The sequence below is a fragment of the Eretmochelys imbricata genome, chromosome 5, assembly GCF_965152235.1.
Source record: "Eretmochelys imbricata isolate rEreImb1 chromosome 5, rEreImb1.hap1, whole genome shotgun sequence".
Taxonomy (NCBI): domain Eukaryota; kingdom Metazoa; phylum Chordata; order Testudines; family Cheloniidae; genus Eretmochelys; species Eretmochelys imbricata.
This window is the reverse complement of record NC_135576.1, coordinates 61968068-61988376: the sequence shown is the minus strand read 5'-3', so window position 1 is coordinate 61988376 and position 20309 is coordinate 61968068. Positions and strand designations below refer to the sequence as shown.

Genomic DNA, 20309 nt, shown 5'->3' with positions numbered 1-20309 from the left:
GAACCTGGTTGTGGACTTTAATATTTATATTGCAAAAGTACCTAAAAAAGGAGAAGAAATAATGACTAGCACTTCCAAAAAAACTGACTATGAATTACTGTTAGCAAGAGACATTTTTAAAATCACAGAATAGCTCATATGTTTCTATGTATGTTTTTATAAGATGACAGGGTCAAGGATATCAGTTCAAAGCATTTCCAATAGAAAATTATTAAAAAATAATCACCTTAGTTCTAATGATACACAGCCAATTTATATAGCGCTCCACATGCTCAACACACTTTAATATGATCCAACATGTTTATAAAGAAGTTCTGTATTAAAATCACAAATGAGTTTAATTCCCCAAAGTTTAAATTCCACGGTATTACTAAATAAGAGATCTCTTGGTTTTTGGTCTCTTATTTTTACTGTTTCTATCCCTCTCTGTGTGAAACTTACAAGCTGCTAATTGTGTTAGTACATCCTAAGTCAGAGTCTGTTCTCAAAGCAATACTTTGTAACAACAGAAACAGCACACAGAGACTCCCCACCCTTTTGTTGTATTTATCTCGCTTTGTTAACAATTGTGGTTAAAATAGAGATAGAGGATGTATGTGGATGGATGCTTGGTGTGGATAATAACTGAATGATCAGGGAGATACCAGCCTAAGAATCCAGTGTCCATCGGCCGAAGAAGGCGTCAAGTAGAAACAACCAGAGGACCCCCAGAGGACCCTCGGAGGGCAGACTGGAATCCACCCAACAGCCTCAAGGATGGGAGAACCGAAGAACAACATAGAGCCGTCAGGAATGTGCCATCTACTGATTGATTCAGCAACAGCATGATGAAGCAATTCCCATAGACTGAGAACTTTGGGGTCTGATTCTGCAAACCAACTTCCAGGAGCATCAGATGAGCATCTGACAAGGCCCTGCTCCTTCCTCGTGACAGGCCACCTGGCCAGTGGCTTGGCACGAGCAACTCTAAGGCTGGTAACTATGATAACAACCTTGCAGAACCTGTGTGTGTGTGTATGAATGAATGTGTGAATAAATACGAAATTGAATGGAATGTTATAGCTATAACTAACTGCTTACTACGATTCTTTCTGTATTCACAATAAATGTGGCATTTTGCCTTTTCCCCTTTAATAAGATCCTGCTGGTTTTTATTTTATTGGTATAACAAACATTCATTACATTAATCCTCACAACACTCTGCAAAGTCTGTTATTATCCTCAAATAAAGTCACACAGCAAGTCAGTAGCAGAGCTCAGGATCTCCTGACTGCCAAACCCATGTTCATTCCTCCAGAGCACACAATCTACCAGTCTACACCACCTTTGGAATCCAATACAACACTGACATTTAAGATCTGTATATTCTTAGGACCCTATCATGCCTGATACAGCCTTCTTCCTACCAGGGATTTGAAATTGCAGGGTTTCCACTAGCCGTATTTTTAAGGCATTCATCCACCAGGGGAGGGAGGGAGAAACATGCAGTATCCCCTGCAGAAGCAGCAGGGAGTTGCCTCAAACTCAGATCTTCAGGGATTTGCAGAGGCACAGGATTATGTGTACATTTACATCACATTTACTCTTTGCTCCTCCTAGCAATACATGTCCCACAAAAACATCACTGTCAGAGGCCCCCTTGTGGCCACTTTCCTCCAGCTCAGGAATAGTTTCTGAGCACAGGTAGGGTATCATGGACAGGGTCGGATTCAACACTAATTTACATGAAAAAAATCCCATGCTTTTTGAGAAAGGTGAAGTAAGGACACTGTGGATAATTTATTCCCCCAAACTCCATCCCTTTTTCTATATTCCCAGCAACAAAGCCCACCTGAAAGAGGTGGTATACATTAAGATGATGCCATGGAATTAGCACTCTTGCTTTCTGTGTCCCCCTCTCCACTCTGGGACCTTGCCCCCGATATAATTTTTTCAAAAATAGCGAATTTGTTTATGAAAAAAATTTTCAAAGTAAAATTGGCCAAATAATTGGAGTTCATTTCAACTGACCTTTAGAGTTCTGCAATAGCTTCTCCACAATGAAGATCTAGTTATGGAGAAATCTCACGGCGAGATGGTTCATCCTTAAGGCCATCTGCACTGGGGCTAGAGATAAAGGATTTCTAACTCCAGGTCATATCTAACATGGAGAATGATGCTTCTTCACAGCTAAGTGTTTGTGACTAAATGGTGATTGTGACGTTGCACTCTATATGATTTTATAAAAATATGCTAATGAGTGTGAATATAATGTAACTGGAATATGCTTCATGCAAAAGGTTTCTTGTAAGGAATCATTAAAAAGTTCATAATCTACTGAGTGTGGTCATCCTATTTGTATAAATGTATCACTCTTGTATCTGAAAGTAGAAATATGAAAAATAACTCTGAGGGCCTATTGTAATTATGCAAAGTGTGAGTCATTAATGGTGGTTGGGAATCTTGATGGCTCCCATCAGCCAGGACAATTGACTGTGGATGGCTCTGTTTGCAGGCAGGCCTTCCAGTGAGTCAGGCTGGGAGGAATGAAGGCTTGGAGTCTCACAGGAAATGTGACCATGTCACCTGGTACTGAAATCCATCTTAAACCTGGTGCTTTTCCATGGCGGTGGGGGAAATGGACACGAGACAAAGGATTCCCACCTTGTGCCGAAACCACATAAGGGGGTGGAACAGAACAAAGGGAGCGGCCACCATGAGAAATCCCCTAGCTACCACCTGAGCTGGAACAAGGGCTGTACCAGGGGAAGGACTGTGCCCAGGCTAGGAAGGCGTCCAGTCTGTGAAAGAAACTTACACATCTCTGAGGGTAAGATTTTATCTGTATTCAGTTTCATACTGTATTAGACATAGACTTGCATGTTCTATTTTATTTTACTTGGTAATTCACTTTGTTCTGTCTGCTGTTACTTGGATCCACTTAAGTCCTACTTTCTGAATTGAATAAAATCACTTTTTACTTATTAATTAACTCAGAGTATGTATTAATACCAGGGGGGGGCAGCTGAACATAGCTCTCTATCAGTGTTATAGAGAGTGAACAATTTATGAGTTTTGCCTGTATAAGCTTTATACAGGGTAAAACAGATTTATTTGGGGTGTGGACCCCATTGGGAGTTGGGCATCTGAGTGTTAAAGACAGGAACACTTCCTAAGTTGCTTTCAGTTAAGTCTGCAGCTTTGGAGCACATGGTTCAGACCCTGGGTCTGTGCTGGAGCAGACTGGCATGTCTGGCTCAACAAGACAGAGTGCTGGAGTCCCAAGCTGGCACGGAAAGCAGGGGCAGAAGTAGTCTTGGCACATCGGTTGGCATCTCCAAGGGGGTTTCTTTGATCCAACCCGTCACAGTGATGTTTTGTATCAACTGGCTACAGGACAACTGATACCACCTTAGATACACCTCAGTTTGCATATTACTGAAGAAAAGAGAAACCATCTACTTTAGGAATAAAGAAAACACTCTTCTGCCTGAAAATGTTTTAGCTGGGATATTTATGAGTAACCCCTAACTCTGCTAGAGAAAAATATTTCTCTATATTTTTCAACTTATTTGTGCATTAGACAGCACCTTTGTGTAAAGTCATTTCACTCTTCCCCACATAGTCAGTTAAGCCCCAGTCCTGCAATTAACTTTGTGTGGGTGGACTGGTGAGCCCATGCTGAGCCCCACAGGATTGGGGAGGGGGTGCCCAGGCAGGAGTGAGGCATGTCACCCAGCTTCCTGTGTTATTTGTGTACGTCTTTAACACAGCAAGAGGAAAGAGAAAACCCATTTACACAAAGAGGAAAACGTGATCTCAAGACCATACAAATTGACATGGGGAGTAAGGGGCAGGTGTGGTACCTGAAGCTATTTTTACAACTTTTTGCAACTTTGACTAGATTTCAAGTTGACAGTATCCTTTCATATGCAGAGCTACAGTACAAGCCAATATGATCTAATGGTGAAATTTAACCTGATACAGATGGCCAGCATATGCACTTAAGTCGCACAGCAGTGCAATAGGCCTTCAACTGGTCCTCTGCACAGGGATTAACTTCATCTTGAATGCACATTCAGTTATTTCTTTAAAATATCAAATATCTATGTTATGGATAGATGGCATGAAATATTTCAGTTTATAAAGCAAATCCTAATTTTATCTAGAAGAAAGGCTGAGAAGCCAGTAATTTTTATAACAAAGAAGTTTCCTCCCCTACCCACAAAAATATGATGAAAAAGTAGAGTTCTTAAGCAATAACACCGTAGAACAAAGCTGATTAAATTCACCCTCAAGCACCTCTGTGCTAGGTAAACTTGTTTTCGCTCTTTCAAAGTAGATAAAGGAGAAGTGGGTATAACACAGCCACTGGAAAACCTCACATGGGGCAGGAGCCTGTTTTCTCAATTAATCCTTTTTATTTTGAGTTTTAAACCAAGTAAAAGAATTTATGGTAATGAATCAGTGGTTTTATTTACAATGAATATAATGAAAAATTCCTAAGAAATATTAGGTATAACCCATACAAATTCTACACAATAAATCTCATCTGTATTACTATGGAAACAATAATAAACAATTTAATGACTGTGCTTCTGTTTCTTCTGCATGTGTCAGGCATGGACTTATTCTGAATACTTGTGTGTTGTTATGGATATCAATACCTAAACATCCTTCAAACAAAAACATACTTTTGTACAGATCACCATGCCCTGACTATGCAATATTTGGTACATTTAACAACTACATTAAACTTTGCATTCATGCGTCAAAAAATATGGGCTTCTGACACAAAGGCACTTTAAGTTCCTAGCATGGGCGTAGTTTGGAAAGGGTAGGGAGAGGTGTGCCTCCCTAAACTGAAAGCCTCAGGCAGGCACAAAATTCCCCCTCTACCCCCCCGGCCCATTGGCCTGACTGGAGTTGCCTCCACCAAATAAAGAAGTCAAACTATGTCTGTGGTTACTAGGAACATAGAAGCTGAACCTAAAGCAACTTGGACGTTGATGAAATCCCCTGCCCTTCCCTGCCTCCTTTACGATTTAGCTTATGTCTCATAAACCGTATATTTTGCAACTCTGTCCCCAAAACAAATACTCAGAAACACATATAGAGTAAAAACAGCCTTGCTATCCGGAAAGTCTCTGTCCCCCTGTTAGCTCTGAGCACTGTGGACACAGTAGACAGTTTTAGAACTGAGTCACTGTGCACTCAGCCTGTTTGGGAATGCTCCAGCGCAGATAAAAGGAACATCTCATAAGCCTAAGAGGTCAGCAGCTCGTTCAGAGCACTGCTAGGAGAAAAGAAGAAACCAGATCATGTAATTAGCCTAAAGCAGAGAAAAGAAGATAGAAAAGCAAGTCAGAAAACAGTACTCACTTTGTACAGTTGGTTTATAGTCTAACTTCTAGTTAATTGTAGCACAAGATCCTTATGACAGAACTGTTTTTGTTTCAGCATACAGTCCTGCCCTTGGTTTCAGTTGTAATGAAGTCCTGGCCAACCCCCTTTTTCACTTGAGGATGACACAGCCAGTTCTAACACGGCATAGGAGGCTCCTCCACCCACCAGACTCAGTTGCTCCACCTCTCTACTAGTTTGTTGTTGGGTGTGGGGTTTTTAGTGTGTAAAAGGCAGCTCTCTCTGTAAAGATTTCCCACAGCTAAAATAACTAATCCAAAGTGAAAAAAGAAAATACTGCCTGTAGAAATATGAATGTTTGTGTCTCATTGGTTTATCATAAACAATGACAGTAGGTAAAACTCATCCCTGATTTCTATGCAACTCTATTGAAGTCAGTCAAGTTGCATCAGGAATGATTTGAGCCCACTGTACTTTATACTTTAAAGGTACTTTAATACTAAGTACCCCTTTTTCTTTCTTAAATCAATGTCTGCATCTCTGCACAGCTCCTAGTCCTATCTACTGCTATGGTTTCTACAGCTCCTAGTCCTATCTACTGCTATGGTTTCCAGTGTTGACTGGAGAAATCCAATACAATCCAATTCACCTTAATTAATAAATAGCAACTACTGTTATTATGGACAGCTGAGGTGAGGAGGGAGGTACTTAGGAGGCAAGACTTTTAAATAATTCCAACTGAGAGACAGGAGGTGGTTAAATCAGAGCACAGGACAGGACTGAACTGAACTGAGTTGTCTTAATCAGGTAGAAGTGAAAGTAGGAAAAGAGAGAACTGGGGGCAGTAAGGGAGAGGAAAAGCTGAGAAGATGATGGGATCATGTGTACTTTGGGCATATGGACTAGCAGTCAGCAGCAAATCAGAGACATAATGACTGTATAATAATTCTGAAACAAGCCATGCATCAGTTATGCAAAATTCCAAATCTGACTGGCTACTCCTGTTCCTCAGCCACACAGCAGTTATCTGAAATACTATTTGATTATAACCACACATTGTCACTGAATAATATCCCTGTGCTCTGATTTCGTTGTGACCATAAATGTAAGTATAATAAATCCATCTGCTGTATACCCATTTGGTAGTCTAAAAAGGTATTATCACAGAAAGGTATCAGGATACAAGGATAAAAACAGTAACTTACTTTTTAATTTCATATCCGTTTATAAAATCAAATTCTTGAAAGTTGTGTTTTTTGTTTATTTATTTGAAAGTAAAGAGTTTCAATGCTCCTTTCATATCAGCTTCTGGTTCATCACATGTCTGATAAACATGGAAACCACCACATCCACTCCACCCCCAAGGTGGAGATCAATCAGAGAGGAGAAACAAGGAGGCAGTAACTGGATGGCCTTCCCCTTTAGGCATGTCTAAACTGCAATTAGACACTCACAGCTGGCCTGGCACAGTTTTTTAATTGCAGTGTAGACATGCTGTCAAAGGCCAGAGGCCTGGAGCTGGCCAGTCCCATACAATTAGGAATACATTGCATATGTGGCATGGGGTTTAATTAGTAGAACCAGCTGGGCAGAGGAATTCATTCCCCTATAAGGGACAGCAGGAACCTAGAGAGAGTCAACCCACAGAGACTGCTAGGAGTGAGAAAACTCCAGCAGGAAACCTTAAGTTGTCAGGAAAAAGACTCCAGGTAGGGAAGGCCCAGAAGTACTGACTTGATGGGGATTTAAGTACTTTCATTTTGAATATTGTATGCTCATAAATCTAGCTCCAGGGAAAAGAGTTGCTGAATTAGAAAAGAGTTTACTTTTGGTAAATCAAGAGAGTCCCAAAAAGTGGAGAAGCTGAGGCAGTGTGCCTTCAGACATAAAGAGGTACTGGGAAACGTTCAGCCCATTCACATGGGCAAAACTTCCAAAGATAAGCCAAAGACAGTGCTGTCCTTTGCAGTAAGGTACAGAGTTCATGTGTTAGCAATAATATTGTTTATGTAAACACTGCATAAAAATGCAGTGAGAACCTATTATTGTGCTCCGCATAGTCCATAGCCCCTTCTTCCACAATAGAAGATGACCATCTCTGGTATTTGCAACCACATCTTATGTTTTTATGCAACAAGGATAGCTGCTCCACGCAGGAAGGAGGTTTCCACTACTCTATTATTCCCACAGCTTTGATGTTTGTTAGTGTTGTGCTCCCTGAATAGTCTACTCTGCTGCTGGAAAGCTGTGTCCAGCTCTGATGCCCACAATTCAACAAAGGGTGTTGGTACATTGGCGAAGATTCAAAGAAGAGCCACAAGAATGAGTAAAGGACTGGAAAACATGCCTTACAGGGATACGCTGAGGACACACAATCTATTTAGATTACCAAAGAGAAGGGAAAGGGGTTACTTGATTGAAGTATCTATCTAGGGAACTAACATTTGATAATGGGTTGTTCTATCTAGCAGAGAAAGGTATATCAAGATCCAGCGGTTGAAAGCTGAAATTAGACTAATTCAGAATAGAAATAAGGTGTAAATTTTTAACTGAGGGTCATTAACCATTGGATCAATTTACCAAGGATCATGGTGCATTCTCCATCATGGACAATTTTTAAATCAAGGTTGAATTTTTTTTTTTTTAAAAGATATGGTCTAATTCAAACAGGGAATTATTTTGGAGAGGTTCTGTGCCCTGGGTCATACAGGAGGTAAAATTAGATGATCATAGTGGTCCCTTCTGGCCTTGGAATCTATAAAACAGTGCTCCAGGAGGCAATATGAAATTGACAGGTCCCTGTATTCCACAGCACCACTATCTGCTAAAGAATTTATCCCTTGCTACAGAACAGTGCTCTTTATTTGTATTTATATTTATTTATTTATTGTATAAGCACTCTTTATTTGTATTTATTTTAAACAGTACCAGATTTACCATGACGCTCCAGGGAGGAGGCGGAGAAGAGGCGGGAGCGGGGCCTTGGGGAAGGGGCTGGAATCTGGGCATACCACCTCCATGCCCCTGCTGTGAGCACTACTGCACCCCTCTCTCGCACCTTCTGCCCGCCCTGACTCCTGAATCCACCCCTATCCTGAGCACAAAATAGGAGCTCCTGCACCCTGCCCCCATTCCCACCTGCACCCCTAGCACCAAACAGAAGCTGCCCCAGGTAAGCACTCCACGACCCAGCACCCCAACGTGTTGTTTTTTTATACACTATTTGGAAAGATCATTAAGTGGTCTGTCAAGCCCCTCCGTGATTTTAAAGCGGTCTGTAGAAAAATAAGTTTGACTACAAGAATAATCAAGGTACCTCACTTTTTCATTTACTTGCTATTACTTATAGGAGGAGAATGAAGGAAAAAAAGAACTTGTTCTTTTTCTTGGCTGGGTCCCAAGGAGGGGCCCCAAAAATGAAGCTGAGCACAGGGCCAAGGGGGCCCCACTAACTGTAAATCCACCACTGGCTGTCATGTCACCTGGGCTGAGGATACTGTGTCAGCTGATCCACACAGTCTCCAACCTACCTGGGCAGTACAACAGACATGGCCCTGCCCACTAGCTCCTCTCCACTCCCTAGCCCACCCACCACTTGCTCTCTTCACCCCACCTCCCTTTAAGGCTTAGCTCTCTCACTTTTAAAAATGATTGCTTGCCCCTCACCTTCCCCCAGGCTTTTCCGGCAGCCCTGTTGCCAGGTATTCAATTTTAGACTTGAAACTCCAGTAGAAAATGGGACTTGAGTGTCCGGTTAGTAGTGCTGACTGGAAACTAAAAGTCTGGTTATAGGAATAACCACATTTGCCTCCCTTCCTCCCACTCCCAACACCCACCCCAGAGGGCTGGAAGAGAACCTGTCTTCCTGCTGCTGTGGGAGAAGGGGCAGCTCACTGCAGAGAGAAACAAAGAGAATGGGCTAGACCAGGTAGGTACCCACTCTATGTGGGTGGGAGGGCGGCAGGATTCTGCTTACTCCCTCCCTTGCTCCAGGGACCAACCCTAGCTCCTGTCCCACTGTGCTTTTTCCCCCAGCCCCCTTTACAATCATTCCCCAGAGGGGCCCACAAAAAGTTAATCAGGTCCTGATTTTAAATGTTTCTAGCCCTTATGGTTGCAAAGAAAGCCTTCAAAATGAGAACTGAAGCAGTGATGTTCTCTTCAGTCTACAGACAGCTTGAATCAAAAAGGTGAATCTGAGAGGTGCTAATTGCCCCCATTCACATAATCTGGTGCATTAGGTCTGACATCTAAAGATAACAAATTACATTAGCATTGCTAACTATTTTATTGCTAATAAAATTAGCAGTAACAGCTAAGTAATGTATTAACACTGCAATTCCAATCCACTTCACACAATTATTCAGAGTCCAAGAGCCCAAGTTATTTTCTATCCAGTTATTTCTTCTTTCCTGACAGCTTTTGCCTATACAAAAATGTATTGAAAATTATAACCTCAAAATGTAATAGCCAAGTGAAATAGTGAATTTAATATTAAAAAACAAACCAAGGGACACTATGCTGATTGTATGTATTATTTTTAGGAACCCCCCCTTTTTTTAAAAAAATGTATTTGAACCTGCCACAGAACTTCCAGTCTGCTACACAAAAACTAAGGAGCCTGCCAAATTATTTTGGTTCAGCTGACCACAGCAACTTCTAACAAAATTCTAAATAACGCTGTCCAGAATCTTCTCAATTTCACAGGCAGATGCTCAGAAAGTTAGCAGCAGCAACATCGAAGCTTGCATTTGGACTCAAGAAAACGCTGGGCTTGCTCATTAGGAAGGTTACAGTACTGCCAACCCTAACGGTTCAAAAATCTTAAGTCAGACCCCCATGACACAGGCTTTATTTAAAAAACAAACTAATAATTGAGGGAGTAGGGTTATTTGCCTTCTGGTTTTTATTAGTGTTTGGCATACAATTTGATTGTATTTTCAGCCTTTTCTCTTCAACCATGAGGGGTAGAAGATTCTCATCTATTCACATGAATTCAGGAGCTGGGGTTTTAGGGAAAATTATGCTAACACTAATAATTGCAGAAGTTGGCAGCAATGAGGTTTTCTTCACGATCAAGAGTCTGTGTTTCTATGCAGTGATAGAAACTTAATTTTGGTAAAAGAAAGCTCAACTCATGCAGAAACTGGTGGTTTAGGCCTTACACCGTTCACCAAGGAGTATTTCTTACCCACCACTGACGAATACATTTTTTCAAAGCTTGCTTAAGGGGGTTTAAAAGCACTTCTATAAAATACAGAATAGCTTACATAGCACAGAAATATATATGACCTCTTTGTTGTGTTGTAGTAATATAAAATATGCCCTGCTCTCCTGCCATTGTTTGTTTTTACTCAGTGCAATTTTAAAAGGTGTGTGTATAGTTGGAAGACTATGGTGTTCTTTTCTTCCTTGCAAAACCCATATTTATAAATTTATTACATATCCCAGCAACCACTTGTTGTTAGTCTAATTATTGAAATACAAAATATAAATTATATGGATTAAGAGGAAAAGCTCTAAAATATTATGGAAAAATCATTTGAATACAATGTGTTTTATTAAGATTACTCAAATTAAAAGTTTGAGGTAAAAGTTCTTGAAATTTAGCTACACAGACACACACATTCAGAAGGCTAATGTAAAAAATCATCCCCATCTATTGTTTAAAATCCTCACCTACTTTTATTAACTGTATGCAGGTGAGAATTAATTTGTACTTGACATTTTCTTTACTATTAATCAAAACATTGACAATCATATGTTTTATTTTTAGCAAAAGGAAATTGTTTACTGGTGTAAGCTCCAGGTTTGAACTAGGAACCTTCATCTCTTCCTGTAGATAGTTTGGGTACTTTAAGGTTTTCATAGAAGGACCAATACATAGTAACATTTGTTTGCTCTTCTTGAATATTGAGAAGGGTCTGTGATCCACATTCTTTCCTGCCACTTTTGTATAGCTGGCTACCAACTTGTAAACTGTAGGTTACTGCATTTTAGCAGTGTACAAATATATATATTTTGGAAGTGCTACAGGATGTGATTGTAATAGAGTGGCAGTTTCTAGGACCCTGCATAAAAATGCAAGGTTCTTCTGCTGAGCCACACTGAGTTTATGTACTAGAATTTTACATGACGATACTGATTCTTGTTGGCAGCTGGGTCTTTTTAGCTCCGGCCACTATATAAAAGGGGTTGGAGTGTCCCTCTGGGGCAGAGAGAAAACTAGGACCTGGGACAAAGGAGGTTCTTCCGGAGAGTTCTAGAAACAATCTAGGGGAGAAGCCGAAGGCTGAGGTTTAAAGCTTTCTTACTGTTATCCGAGGTACCACTAAGTAAAGTCCTAAAAAGGTAGTAAGATTTGCATACAGGGTGTGTGCATGCGTATACTTTCTTGGGAACAGAGTGGGAGTGCAACTTACACTATATCCAAATGTTTCTAAAAGGTATAGAATTCTTTTCTAAACACATAATACAGTATAAAACCTATAGTGGATTTCTGCTTAAAGTTTATTCGGTATAAGAAAGTAAGATTACTTAGAGCAGGTACCCTACGAAAATTCCTGCATTTCATCTGATTATTATGAACATTTGGTTTACTCTGGATCAAAACAATCCAAATTTGTTTAATTTTGCTACAAACTAATTACTTTCAAAGAACTGTTACCTAGTCTGCTGCCCTTGTACAAAATCAAGTAAAGTTCTACTAACTGAAAAAATTATAGAGGGGTAAGTAGCATCTCAGGGCAGCATTTGTCTCCTGAATACCTTTTTGTTGAAAAGTGTTACTCTGCCAAAATTGTGTTGTTGTAAATTGCATTCGTCACATCCTTTAAACTTGAATTAAATTAGGAAAAAAGTGAGGGGAAAAGAGTTTAGATTTCTCATTTTACTACTGGAAGCAGCTTTTAAGAACGAGGTGTAAACTTGGGTTCAAATTTTAATAATTTGGGTTCAAAAGCAGGAGCCTAAAGTTAGGGTCTTAAAATATATTTAAGCAGGTGCTTGGTTTTTTTTTTTTTTCAGAAGTCCTAAGTACCCCATAGTTCCAACTGACCTCAAAGGGAGCAAATGAGTACCCAGTACTTCTAGGTATCTGCCTGATTTTGCAAATTAGGATTTTTAATCTGTTTTTAGGCTCCTCTGTTTGAATAGCTTAGCCCCAATCAATCATTTTACTTTCCTACATCATCACTTTTACTTTGGGGGACTCTCTAAGCATCATCCTTCTCCCATCCCCTACATATCAAGAATGTCATGACTGCTGGAGAGTGCGGGGTGGAGGCAGTCACCAGGGGAAAAAAAAAATCTTGGAGTATCCCTCAGACTGTAAGTGGCTCTTCTGGGAAACAAGCTCCATTCAAGACATCAGTCCAAAAGCAACAAAAGGGGGCAAAGATTAACTCAGGGATCGGCAACCTTTGGCACGCGGCCCAACAGGGAAATCCGCTGGCGGGCCGGGAGGGTTTGTTTACCTGCAGCGTCCGCAGGTTCGGCCAACAGCAGCTCCCACTGGCCGTGGTTTGCCGTTCCAGGCCAATGGGGGCTGTGGGAAGCGGTGGCCAGCACATCCCTCAGCCTGGAACAGTGAACTGCGGCCAGTGGGAGCTGCGATCATCCAAACCTGCGGACGCTGCAGGTAAACAAACCATCCCGCCAGCAGATTTCCCTAACAGGCCATGTCCCAAAGGTTGCCAATTTCTGGATTAACTGTGTCCTACATAAAATGACAATGGGGGGCTCAAAGGAGAGAGAGAGACACACACATACCCCTCATCCTTAACAGTGATGAGAGTCCCTCCTTGGTGAATAGAGTAGGTGTAAAAGGACCCCTCTGTATTCTTTTAATCCAAGCTAGAAGTCTTCATTGTCCCTGATGTAGCTACTCCAATACCTACTCAAAGGGCTGGAGTAACTTCCACAGGCTGCTTGAAGTGAGATAGAGAAAACGGTCTTAAGAATGTGAAGTAGTAAAGCATAGCTAGAGAAAGCTAATTTGCATGAGCTTTCCTTCTCCTGAGTTCTTCCACCGCTTGCTGTTATACAGCTTTTATGACATAACTAGGGCCCTACCAACTACACAGCTGTGAAAAACACACAGGACAGTGAAATCTGGTCTGTTGTAAGAGGTAAAAGCACACTATGCAGACTTCATGGAGATCAGAGTTTCTCAGATTGGGGGTCCTGACCCAAAAGGGAGTTGCAGGGGAAGCACAAAGGTTATTTTAGGGGAGGTTGCAGTATTGCCACCTTTATTTCTGTGCTGCCTTCAGAGCTGGGCTGCTGGAGAGCAGCAGCTATTACAGTGCCCCACCAGCAATAGTACTGAAGTAAGGGTGGCAATACCATACCAGGCCATCCTTACTTCTGCGCTGCTGCGGGTGGCGGCTCTGCCTTCAGAGCTGGGCTCCTGGCCAGCAGCCACCGCCCTTAACAAAAAGGTTGTCCTTTTGTGGAGAGGTCAGTCAGGCAACAGCCTCCTTATCCATTAGGATGCAAATTGGCCATTAAAAACAGTATGCTAGATAGTGTGCTGGATTGAATAGGGTTTCACATGACTGACATGCTAAAAATATCTGAGTTTCTGCCATTTTAAAAACAGGAAGAATATAATTGTAATAGTTAGTTTTACTACATCTAGCAGAATTGAAGATCTTGCTCTGCATAAATAAAGGCTGAGGATAGTTCGATTCTCCAGTACAGTTTCAGGTTTTAATAACTACTAATCAGCTTGTTCCATGAAAGAAGCATGGACAGATTCTTTAAACAATGTGCAGTAGCCATCAATGGAAGTTAACTCGTGTCAAGTGCAAATTAAGAGTACTAGTGCCAAATTAATCACATACAAAATTGGTGAAACTCTGTTCTATACAAACACAATTACTACATCTGACAAAATGTAACAATCCTAGAAAGTTCATTAGATTGAACTGTCTCTCAACAAAACAGTTGTTACATTTTATTCTGAATAATCATTGAGCTTGAAATTCTGGTTTCTCACTGGATAGTGGACTGGCACATTTATACCACTAAAGAGAACACAACATCCATGGTACTATGTAGCCCAACTTTTTACTTAACATATAGAAGAGGAAATTACTTTAGTTTTTCCTTATACTTTGTATAGTTTCTAATGGCGATAATGACCTCCTAATGCACGGCTGAGTTACAGGCCCAAGGCAAACTTGTTCAGCTACTCATTAGTTGTCAGGAAATGCTCTCCATTAATGGTAACTGCAAATTGAATAGACTATTGAGAGATTTAAATGATCAAAATGGGTGCTGTAGAGAGCATTAGTTCTCTGGTTTCAGAGTAGAAGCCGTGTTAGTCTGTATCTGTAAAAAGAAAAGGAGTACTTGTGGCACCTTAGAGACTAACACATTTATTAGAGCATAAGCTTTCGTGAGCTACAGCTCATTTAGTCTCTAAGGTGCCACAAGTACTCCTTTTCTTTTTCCATTAGTTCTGTACCTGAAGCACCAATACCCTACAACCTTGTCCCAGAAACAACAAAAAGCATTTATATAAAAATGCAAGCAACATGTGCAACAAAGAAAATCTATTTGTAATGGAAATATTAAAATCTTTGTTTAGAGTGCAGTCTTATGCAAATTGCACAACAAAGTGAATTTGTCCAAAACTCTGGGCACCTTTAACATACATTTAGAAAACACAAGAACATAGGAACAAAATAAAATTGGGCAAAGCAGCAACACTTTATAGCCAAATGCAACTTTCATAAGGACAGGAAAAAAGCAGAAGAGATGGATAAACAACATTTGCTATCCCAATAAGCTATAGTATGGCAATGAAGAACAGGGTGATGAATTTCTTTGAGTTAAGATACAAAGGATGAAAAACAAAAAAGGAAGCGAGAACATGTACTGGCTGCAGACTAATAAGACTGGAGAGCAAAATATTCCTGAACCAACGCTTGGGATGTTCTACATCATAGGATACATAATCTTTGGGGATTTTTAACTACCTAGATATCAGTTGGACATAAAGCACAGGCAAACAGACATCTCAACCAGAAGAAAAGATATCTGAATCTACTGTTTATCAATAAGGCTACAGTTAGGTCATGGAATCCGTGACATTCATTGACCTCCATGACATTTTCTGCCTTGGCTGGGCAGCTGTGGGGAGTCCCCGTTGCCTGTGCAGGGGGTCGCCCTGCGGCCCACCATGGCTCAACAGCTGCAGGGAGTCCCCAGTGCCTGCTGCGGCTGGGAGCTGGCGGACCCTGCAGTCCCCTGCCCGCAGCTGCCCGGTGAGGGTGGGGAACCCTGTAGCAGCCCAGCCTCTTGGGCAGGGGGACCCCAGAGCTCCCATGCACTGCAGCAGTGTGGGACCCGGGAGCCACAGCAGCAGGGTGCTGAACCCACCTACCCCTTTTGTCAGAGATATTTTCTGTGAAGGTCAGGGGCTTCTGTGAATTTTTGTTTAGTACCTGTGACTTTTACTAAAAATATCTGACAAAAACTTAGCCTTATTTATCAACCAAAGTGAATTGACTGCAAACACTGGAATAAAAGCATTAAATTACTTTATTTCACTCTGCTAAGGAATGAGTTCACAAATGTAGCAAAACTTGGGTAGAAAATTTTAGAAAAACACATTTGGCGGGTATTCAGAAATCTATTGGGGAAGGTGCATTGAAAGGAATTATTAACATTCACCATTGTAAAGTAAGCCTGTGGAATCCAAAGAGATTCATTAACTCAGGCACCACACAGTTCCTCTGACTGGAAGGAACAGAGAGGTGTCATATGGTTGAATTAAAAATAACTGGTAGAAGTTAATAAAACCTATATTGTAAATGGAAAAGATGAAAGGACACCAAACAAAATACATAAAGTCATTTAAGGACTCCAGGGAGAGGAAAAGGCAGGAAAATAGAATGAGCTATTGTTAGCCAAAGGAGTCAAAAAGGGGAGAGGGGAGGTGAAAGAAGGATATCTATACCTGTACTACAATATGAGAGAGAGAGAGAGAGAGAGAGAAGGCCCATTAATAATGTCCAAGTAATCTAGCTTTAACAGAGGAAGGCACTGAAGTTAATGGCTCAAAGTTTGCTGACTTAATGAACTGGAACAATAAATACAGAAGGGAAATCTGACCTATTAGGAAGTAATGAAAATTTATTTTTAAAATAGTTATTGAGGAAAAGCAGGTAAGATGTGAAAATGTAAATATATGGAAAATGTGAATATATACAATTCAATCAGGTTAAGTTGCATGGAAACACAATCAGGCTAGCTAGCAGTAAGAAAGGTTATCCGTGAACACACAACAAACGTTGAAGATGTGCTGGGAGTATGGAAGAAGCATTTTGACAAAGCGCTGAACCCTGTAGTTCATCCAGATGCAAGCGTTTTAGACAAGCTAGATCAGAGGTGAGCAAACTACGGCCCACAGGACCATCCTGCCTGGCCCTTGAGCTCCCGGACGGGGAGGCTAGCCTCCTCCCCCGCTGCCTAACCGCCAGTGCTCTGGGAGGCAGGGTTGTGAGCTCCTGCCGGGCAGCATGGCTGGCTCCAGCTGGGCAGCGCGGCTGCCAGTCGTGGTGCTCTGAGCAGCATGGTAAGGGGGTGGGGAGTAGTCAGGGGGCAGTAAGTGGGAGGGGGCGGATAGGGGGCAGGGGCCAGGCTGTTTGGGGAGGCACAGCCTTCCTTACCCGGCCCTCCATACAGTTTCAGAACCCCAATGTGGCCCTCAGGCCAAAAAGTTTGCCAACCCCTGTGCTGGATAAACAGGGCAACTTGCAAGGCAGAATGGATATCAGCACTGAGCTGCCATCAGAGGAAACAGAAAGAGCAGTGAAGCAGTTAAAAAACGGGACAGCTGCAGGAATAGACAATATAACAGGTGCGCTGCTAAAAGCCAGTGGGACGAGGGCTATCAAAGCATTAGGAAGAATACATTAAAAGGTGTGGGAGCAAAAGGAGTTACTAGACAACTCGCTAAAGGCAATGGTTGTACCAGTCCTGAAGAAAGGAGATTCTACAGATCAGAATAATTAGACAGAGATAAGCTTATTATCAGGGAAAAATCATGATGAAAATAATTGTAACACAATTAAGGCCAACTCTAGAGGAAGGCAATGAACAGTGATGCTTCTGACTAGGCCGAAGTTGCACGGGTCAGACATTCACATGGCAATTACCATCCTGTACACTTGATTTCTATCCTTAGTAAAAGGATTGAAAAATACTGAGACCCCTCTTCCCTTCCCAAAATCACTAACCATTAAGAGTTTAAGAGAAACAAAAGTAATAAGCAGCAAGATTGGCTTTATGGATAAAAATACAAAATTAGATAAAGTACCAAAAGTGGTAGGTACATTTGGATATCAGTAAAGCATGTGATATAGTAGCCCATGTAATTCGACTATAAAATTAGTTTCTCTACAAGCTGTTTGAGCACTAACCTATTAATTGAATACTGGCTGATAAACAAAGTTCCTAGGGCTAGTCTACACTAGAAGTGCTACATCGATGCAGCTGCACCGTGTAATGTGTCTGGAGAAGATGCTCTATGCTGACAGGAGACAGCTCTCCCATCAGCGTAATATATCCACCTCCGCGAGATGCAGTAGATATGTCAATGAGACAAGCTCTCCTGCCGACATAGCGATATCCACACTGGTGCTTAGGTTGGTGTAACTTATGTCACACAGGTGGGTGGCTTATTCACACCCCTGAGTGACGTAAGTTATACCGAAGTAAAGGGTAGCATAGACCTGGTAATAGATAATCAATATGGCCAGTTTGTGAGGAGGGGGAGAAATGTCTTGTGTGGTACCACAGGTATCACGTTAGATTCATGTTATATGGTGTCTAAAAAATAAATTAGTGTGAACAATGGAGCTTTCAGCTCATGCCCACAGCATCCACATGGGAGAGTTACAGCACAGCACTTTGATACTCACTGACATTCGCAAACGGCATAGCAGTGTCGACACGCCCTTAGAAATGAGTTTGCAACACGATACACAGCATGAGATAAATGCAATCTGAGGATCCATATGCAGAAGCATTATATTGTGTGTGTAACCACACATGGAATACTGCATTCAGTTTTAGCCTACATCAGAAAGATGTAGAAAAAGTGGAAGGAAGTTAGAGGAAGAACCCAAAAATGATTAGAGATTCATGAGGGAATACACTAATGAGAAAAACTGAAGGAGCTAAATATGTATATTCTAAGTTTGCCACAATTAGGAGGCGGACAAAGAAAGAGTTTACAAATACCCCGAATGGATGTAAAACACCCGGGAAGAAAAATAATTTAGGATAATAAAAATGTAACCTGAGAGCAGAAACACTTCCTGTCAGTCAGATCAATCAGGCACAGAAATCTCTCTGGGAAAGTGGGATAGAAGCCCAACATTTGAGACAGTTGAAACTAAACTGAACAAAGAACTAATACAACAGGAAATAATGCTGCCTGAGCAGGGAGAAGGTCTCGATGACCTAACAGAAGTCAGAAGTGAAAAGATCTCAGAGATTCTATGAAACTAGTGATCCATAAAAAAATATATATATAAATAAATAAATAAATAAAAAATGCACATCCCATATGGTTTCGTTTCTATTCAAAACACAAATGATGAACTCAATGCGGGGAATTCTTGGGAATTAATGGTAGGTTTCAGAGTAGCAGAGTATGCATCCGATGAAGTGAGCTATAGCTCATGAGAGCTTATGCTCTAATAAATTTGTTAGTCTCTAAGGTGCCACAAGTCCTACTTTTCAGGGGGAATTAATGGCTTTCAGTTGTATGTTGGGTTGCAGACTCTTCCCAGCCAATTATTAGGCCACAAAAAGTATCCTGGACCTGCCAAGCTTCCTGAAATCAGTAGTCCCTAATTCTGTTTATGAAGGTGCCATGAACAGAAATGAAAGGGGAGTTTAAAGGTGATTTTCCATGTATTGCTTTGCTTTTATTTCATGCTGTAAACCACTAATTCTTTTCTCTTGCACTCACTATTGCTTTTCTTAGCACTACACATCCTTATAGTTTACACTCCAATTTGTTTCAGAGTAACAGCCGTGTTAGTCTGTATTCGCAAAAAGAAAAGGAGTACTTGTGGCACCTTAGAGACTAACCAATTTATTTGAGCATGAGCTTTCGTGAGCTACAGCTCACTTCATCAGATGCATCTGTAGCTCACGAAAGCTCATGCTCAAATAAATTGGTTAGTCTCTAAGGTGCCACAAGTACTCCAATTTGTAAATCATTTGTTAACATTGGCCTCTATTTTGGCACTTAGCCATCAGATCATTACAATTATCAGTGCTATGATCTTGTCAGATCTCACAGGATCAGACCACATACTTGGTGTGCAATCCTGGGCCCACTGAAGTTAATGTAAGTGTTGCCATTGACTTCAGTGGGGCCAGGATTTAACCCATAGATGGGAGACCTCCAAAGAACATAGGTGCTGAACAAAATGGTACTGTTGGCATTTCTCGACTCAGTACTGGACTAAAGTCCTGGCATACTATTAGTAGGCACTGGCATTCTGCCTCAATGCGCCTGCAATTCCAGCTCAATAAGAGTATTCTTCACTTCTTATCCTAAACTGAAATGTTATTGAGTACTGTTTAATAGCAGTTGCTTTCCACCCCAGAGGAGTGGGTGAAATTGCATTATACATCCTTTGTCTACCTAACAGTGGTGCAGTGAGGTCTAATTCAGTGCTTGCACAATGCTCTGAGGTCCTCAGAAACAAAAAAACTGAAGTGGTGTTGTAGTAAAAAACAAGTATAAGTTAGCTACCACATCTACTTGCTCTGGAATTGGAACTTTTATTTCACTTAATACAAAGTATAATTAACTCATACAGTGTTTTTTTTCTGAGATACTTCAACATTTATCACTTCATAGCTTTAAGAAATTTTGACTTATCTTCATCTTTATTTTTTTTAAATAGATCACTCAGTTCACTTAGGGACTC

At 41.0% G+C, this 20309-nt stretch overlaps 1 protein-coding gene across 7 annotated transcripts in view; it reads right to left on the bottom strand.

Annotated features, from left to right (window-relative positions):
• Positions 1-20309, bottom strand: part of CAST (calpastatin) — a 112604-nt gene that overhangs the window by 67805 nt on the left and 24490 nt on the right. For 2 of the 7 annotated variants that reach the window (XM_077817224.1, XM_077817225.1), the window contains exon 1: positions 5362-5497. The exons of the other annotated variants lie outside the window; for them this stretch is intronic. The gene's annotated coding sequence lies outside the window, so the exon portion shown is untranslated. Of the gene's footprint in view, positions 1-5361; positions 5498-20309 lie in introns of those variants that run through there. 7 annotated transcript variants of the gene reach the window in all.